Source organism: Solanum pennellii, chromosome 5, assembly GCF_001406875.1.
Source record: "Solanum pennellii chromosome 5, SPENNV200".
Classification (NCBI taxonomy): Eukaryota; Viridiplantae; Streptophyta; class Magnoliopsida; order Solanales; family Solanaceae; genus Solanum; species Solanum pennellii.
This window is the reverse complement of record NC_028641.1, coordinates 51,368,139-51,375,794: the sequence shown is the minus strand read 5'-3', so window position 1 is coordinate 51,375,794 and position 7,656 is coordinate 51,368,139. Positions and strand designations below refer to the sequence as shown.

Below are 7,656 nucleotides of genomic sequence, written 5' to 3'. Positions count from 1 at the left end.
TTTAAGTTAATAAACTCTCTCAAAATACAAAAAACTCTCTCAAAGATATAAACTAAGCTAACATATGGAGAAATCGAAAATCCAATCAGATATTTTAGATAGCATGAAAAATCAAGAGGCAAAGGTATATTGTTTAATAGATATGCAGAACTAGTTTCATATATTCCTGAATATCATATATATGATTGATTAAATTTATGTTAGTTATTATATACTAGAAATATTTGAATCATGAATTCTAGTTTGCTAGTAAACGGGAAACAGGGAGAAAACTGCTAGACTATGCCATCCCACAGTGGAAACCGGTAGGCGAGGGATGCCGTTAGGGGAGTACACAAGGTTGAGGCGCTGATAAGCAGTAATTATCCGCTAAAGTACGATGCTAGTAGTGACCGGAAAACATGATAACGATACTCTAGTTTATAATAAACTAATATGAATTTAATTGAATTATGATATGGTAGGAAAGAATAATTGAAAACAAACCTGCATAAATAAATAAACATGATTACAATTTATGATGAAATAAGAAGCTATAAAACTTTGATTTTATATATACTTAAAGATATAGAAATTGATGACATAAAAAGAGTTATATGGGAAAAAATATTTGAGTATGATTTAGAAGATATATTAAGTCAAAAGTGGTATGAAATAGATTTACAAAAATTAGATATAGAAAGAATAGAGATATATGATTTAGAAATAGATTCAGATCAAAATGAACTATGAATATTTAAAATATTGGATAGAAACCATGGAGAAAATAAGGTTATTAAATTACTTAATACAAGAAAATTTATATATGTATCAAAGAAGCCAAGATATTTCATATATAGAATATATAATAAACAATCTTGAAGAAATAATTAGATTAAAACAATTATCAGAAGAAATTTATAATAAAATATATTTTACTCTACAATATATATATCTTAATTTATGATGAACGTATGATGAATTCCGCACCCCCCAAAAATGGTATTAGAGCTATGAAAGATGAAAAGAAGTATGGTATCAACAGAAATATAAAAAAAATAAAAAGAAAATTAAAACAAATTATATCCAGAATATAAAGAACTTAATATTACAAAAACGAACAATAAAGGATTAGAAGAAATGATAGATATTATTTCTAAATTAGAATATAAATATATTAAATATTTAAAAATATGATGAATAACGAATATAAACAAGAACTTAATAAAATAATTATGGAAAAAAGAAAAGAATTAAGATATAGACAAAATAGACTAAATAATAATATATTTGCAAGAATTTGTGAAAAATCTATAATAACACAAAGAAATACTATTTTATATCTAGAAATACAAATAAATAATCTAGAATATCAACTACAACATAATTTATAAATGAATAAGGAAGAATATGCAATAGACGAAAAGATATTTGAAAACTATGAAGGATTAAAAATAAGGATAATATTTTCTAATCTAGGAAGAAGATATAAGAAAATAGGTGACAATTTAAGTTTAATGTTAGAAAAAGAAACGGTAAAATTAGAAGATAGTTTAACTGCTATGGTGAGGATAGCAAAAGAAAATGAAGAACTAGATAGAAAAATCGAAATTGAAAAAAAAAACATCAAGCGAAAAAAGAAGTACAACAAATAGAAGAAGTAAAAAATAAAGAAATTTTAGAATTAGAAAAAGAATTAGCAATGTTAAAAGAAATGTATGAAATAAAACAAAAAGAAAAAGAACAAAAAAGAAACTTAGAAAATGAAATAAACAAATTTAAAAAAAGATTGCAATTAGAAGATAAATTAGAAGAAAGTAATCAAGATAATCTAACTAATCTGCCAGAAGTAAGAATTGATGATATCAACGATGATTTAGAAGAACAACACTGAGAGATAAGTGAAACATATACAGAACTTTTAGATAATATAGATAATACAAAAAATGTAGAAATAAACACGGGAGATATAGACATGAATGAAAAACCTAGTACATCAGGAGTAAAAAATCCAAAATATTTAAATCCAACATACTATAATGCAAATTATGAAAAGTATGACAGAGAAAAAATTTTATGGAATAAAAGATTAAATAAATGGACACCTANCATCAAGCGAAAAAAGAGGTACAACAAATAGAAGAAGTAACAAATAAAAAAATTTTAGAATTAGAAAAAGATTTAGCAATGTTAAAATAAATGTATGAAATAAAACAAAAAGAAAAAGAACAAAAAAGAAACTTAGAAAATGAAATAAACAAATTTAAAAAAAGGTTGCAATTAGAAGATAAATTAGAAGAAAGTAATCAAGATAATCTAACTAATCTGCCAGAAGTAAGAATTGATGATATCAACGATGATTTAGAAGAACAACACTGAGAGATAAGTGAAACATATACAAAACTTTTAGATAATATAGATAATACAAAAAATGTAGAAATAAACACGGGAGATATAGACATGAATGAAAAACCTAGTACATCAGGAGTAAAAAATCCAAAATATTTAAATCCAACATACTATAATGCAAATTATGAAAAGTATGACAGAGAAAAAATTTTATGGAATAAAAGATTAAATAAATGGACACCTAAACCAACAACGGATCAACATAACTTTTTAGATTTAGACTGTGTAGCAGATATAAATAAAACAATTCAATTATGGATGGGATATATATCAAAACAATTAATAGATGATAAAATAGGAATGACAGAAACACCATGATATATAGAAAGAACACTTATAGGAACAGTAAAATTATGGTTACAAAATTTAACAGAAGAAAGTATAAAGACTTTAAGAAATAATAAAAAAATTAATGGAGAAACGGCTACAACATCTATGGAAATATTAAATAAATATGAAATTGCTATAAGAAATGAATTTAGTAGTATGACAACAGAAGTAGAAGAACAAAATAAAGAAAAAGTTATAAATAGAAATTTAATGGCAAAATTGGCAATATGTAATATGTGTTACATAGATGAATATACATGTGCATTTAGAGAATATTATTATAAAGGAACATATAACATGGAGGAAAGTAAGGAAATAAGAAAATTATATTTTACAAAATTACCAGAACCTTTTAGTTCAAAAATAATAAAAAGTTGGAATGAAGCAGAATTAACAGATACTTTAGGAGCTAGAATGAAATTCTTACAAAGATGGTTTACAGAATTATGTGAAAAACATAAAGAAGACATAAAAATGGAAAAAGTATTAGTAAAAAACTTAGCATGTTGCAAAAATAAAATAGCCCCTCAATTTGGTTGCACAGATAGATATTATAAAAAGAAGTATAACAGAAATAAAAATTATAAAAAATATAGATCAATATATAAATATAAAAAACCAAGAAATAAATATTATGTAAAAAATTACAAAACTAAAAGACCATTTAGGCCAAAAAGAAATTGAGGGAATGTACTTGCTGTAATTGTGAAAAATTAGGACATATAGCTAAAGATTGTAAATTACCTAAAAATCCAAAGAGGAAACAGATATCAGAAATAATCATGGAAAATGAAAAATACACACAAATAGAATATGTCGATTATGATTTAGAAAGCAAAGATAGTATATATGAAATATCAGAAAATGAAATAGATAATGACATAGAATTAGAATCAGATAGTGAACTTTATAATATAAATGACTGAAGCAGATATACAAATAATAAATAAAGAAGAATGTCAAGATGAAGAAACTTTAGAACAAAAAATAATATTTGATAATAGTATATTTGAAGAAATAAAAGGAAAAGAATTAGATCTAAGTGTAGAAAAAATATTAGAAGTACCAAAAATAAAAAATTGGTTTAAAAGACAAAAAAAAGAATATTATGTAGTAAGCCAAAGAGAATATATCATAGATTGTAAGTATACCGAAGGAAAAGCTAAAATACCAACAATAAATAAGAGAATAATTAATAAAGAAATACAAGAAATTAATGCAAAAAACCCAATTAGATATGTGCATTTAGGAGGAACCGAAATATTAATAAAAGCACGTTTTAGAGAAGGAATAGATACACCTATAGAAATATATTTAGCAGATGATAGAATTATACAACCTATAGAAAAAAGTATATAAGTGCAGTAAAAGGTAATTTAATATACCAAAAATTTAAATTTATAATAAGTGCTAATTACTCAGTAGCAATTAATGACAGAAACATAGATAAATCATTAGTATTATATTGAAAAATGTCAGGAATAGAACTAGCACCTCGAAGTAAAATATTTACAGCCAGATGCAAGAATTTATATATTTTAATAACAAAACATAAAATAACAGCAAAAAAATAAAATAAATAAAATAAAAATAGAAAACCCCTTTGAAAAAATAGTTACGGTTATAGATAATAATGACTATAATTATAAAGAGATTGATATAGAAGATTTAGAGATAGTACAAGAAAGACTAAGCACATCAAAAAGAATAAATAATAATGACATACCACAAACATCATCAAAAATGAGTACTTCAAATAGTTCCAAAAGAATAAATATAATTTCACAAAAATTAATAGAAGAAGAAATAAAACCACACCATTATTATATAACAGGAATAATGGAACAAAGAAAATATTTAATACTAATAAATACAGGACAAGAAGAAAGCTATATTACAAGAGAGTTAGTAATGGAAGATAAAATAATAACTACGGAACACTTATGTCCAGAGTTACCAAAAGTATTGATAAATATTGAAGAGACAACAGAAGAAGAAATAATAGTTGGAGGTATACCAATGATAATAAAATTTAAAATATATCAAGGAAATGAAAATATAACATTAGGAATAAAATGGCTAGAACAAGTAAAACCATATAATATAGAGGATAAACAACTAACGATAAATTATCAAAATAAAAAGTCATAATGAAAAGGACTTTAATATAAAAAAATATATATGAAAATATATATACTCGCGAAGATAATAATAGAAGGATATTATAACAGATATTATACACCAATGATAGATACAGGAGCAGAGGCTAATATATGTAAATACAATTGTTTACCAGAAGAAAAATGGAAAAAGTTAAAAACACCAATAGTAGTAACAGGATTTAATAATGAAGAAGTATGATCACGTACAAGGCAAAAAATATAAAAATACAAATATGGGATAAAATATTAACTGTAAACGAAATATATAATTTTCAACTAACAACAAAGGATATGTTCTTAGGAATGCCATTTTTAGAAAAATTATATCCACATATAATAACAAAAACACACTGGTGGTTCTCAACACCATGTAAACAAAAGATAGGAGCAAGAAGAGTAGGTAACAAAAGAAGAAAGACAACGGAATGGATTAAAGGCAGTGAAAACACAAAAAATAGAAAATATAAAAGAAGAAGACCCTAGAATAGAATTAATTATATTTTCCTTAGATAAAGTAAAGATAATCCAAGAAAAATTAGAATTATTATATGACAAAGATCCTTTACAAGGACGGGAAAAACATAAAACAGAAGTTAAAATTGAACTGATTGATGAAAATAGTATAATAACACAAAAACCATTAGAATATAATTTTAATGATTTAAATGAATTTAAAATACATATAAGTAAATTACTAAAAAATGGATATATACAAGAAAGTAATAGTAAACATACAAGTCCGGCATTTATTGTTAATAAATATAGTGAACAAAAAAGAGGAAAAAGTAGAATGGTAATTGATTATAGAAATTTAAATGCAAAGACTAAAACATATAATTATCCAATACCAAATAAAATATTAAAGATAAGACAAATACAAGGATATAATTACTTTAGTAAATTTGATTGTAAATCAGGATTTTATCATTTGAAATTAGAAGAAAAATCTAAAAAAACTTACAGCATTCACAGTACCACAAGGATTTATGAATGGAATGTATTACCATTTGGATATAAAAATGCACCAGGTTGATATCAACATTTTATGGATAACTATTTAAACAACTAGAAAATTGTGTAGTATATATTGATGATATATTATTATATTCTAAAACACAAGATGAACACATAAGATTATTTGAAAAATTTATACGTATAATACAACACTCAGGAATAAGTTTAAGTAAAAAGAAAGCAGAAATAATGAAAAAACAAATAGAATTCCTAGGAATACAAATAGATAAAAATGGAATAAAAATGCGAACGTATGTAGTACAAAAAATAATAACCTCTAATGAACAATTAGATAAAAAAAAGAAATTACAATCCTTTTTAGGATTAGTTAACCAAGTAAGAGAATATATATCTAAAACCATTACAACAAAAACTAAAGAAAGATGTAGAATATCATTTTGATAATAGAGATCAAACACAAATACAAAAGATAAAATTATTATGTAAAACATTACCGAAATTATATTTTCCGGATGAAGATAAAAATTTATTTATATAGTAAAAATTGATGCAAGTGAGAAAAGTTATGGAGGAGTATTAAAATATAAATATAATAATAGTAATATAGAATATCACTGTAGATATTATTCAGGCACATATACAAATACGGAAATAAAATGGGAAATAAATAGTAAAGAATTATTTTCAGTATATAAATGTTTATTAGCATTTGAGCCATATATTGTATATAACAAATTTATTGTAAGAATAGATAATACACAAGTAAAATGGTGGTTAACCAAAAAAATACAAGATTCAGTAACAACGAAAGAAATTAGAAGATTGATATTAAATATATTAAACTTTACATATACAATTGAAGTATAAAGACTAATAAGAATGGTGTTGCAGACTACTTATCAAGACAAAGCTACTCAGACTGAGAACAAAAACGAAGATACAATTGAAGAGCTACTCAGAGCTATTACTACACTTTGTACTTAAGTGGACAGTATGGACAATGAGATACAAAAGCTAAAGACTAATGAAGATAACCTGAAGTCTAAAGCTAATATAAGTCAGCAGTATGACTATAAAAATGCGGAGCTACGTCGATCGGAAGACGGTAAAATTCCAGAGATAAAAGGAGACGATGGGAAACTCCCTAAAACCCATAATGTTTGTTTAAATACAGCTGTAGGTACAAGCAGAAAAGTTAGTGAAAAACCACGAAATACAAATTTAAACCAGTTATTTATAATGAAGTATGAAGCACTAGACTTTGCATTTACATTCATTGGACCAGAATTATCATAATGAATTAATTGAAGTGGGAATTGATCTCTCTTAGCCTCCCAAATGATTTATGCGTAATCTTTTCAGCAAGACAATTTTTTTATAAGTGAGCATTCAAACTTGGTGAACGAACCTAAATGTTCTTCTTTTGCAAACTTTTTCCTTCAATCTTGCCCTATGTGACCTATTCTAGAATGTCATGTCTGTTATTGACATATAATTAGGCAGAAATTTTAATGATTATGCATGTGATATACACATTCAAGCAAATGAATTCTCATAAAGTTTTCATATTTAAATGTAAAATCAAAAGGACACTTAAACATCCATTCATTATATACGAATTAAATATTTAACCAAAGTTTGAAATTAACTTGTTAATGTTTATTCTTATTTATTTTAGACTATAATCACACAGATTTCAATATCTAATTATCAAACACCATATAATATTGTGCAATAAAATAATCATTCATATATCCAAAATAAAAGAGAATAATTCAAAAATTCATACTAAAGCACAATT

At 24.4% G+C, this 7,656-nt stretch overlaps 1 long non-coding RNA gene across 1 annotated transcript; it reads left to right on the top strand.

Annotated features, from left to right (window-relative positions):
* On the top strand, nt 1-7,029 carry LOC114077360. The gene is made up of 2 exons (XR_003578670.1): nt 1-124; nt 6,747-7,029. It is a non-coding gene; the product is annotated as an uncharacterized LOC114077360 (long non-coding RNA).
* The last annotated feature ends 627 nt before the right edge of the window (nt 7,030-7,656 follow it).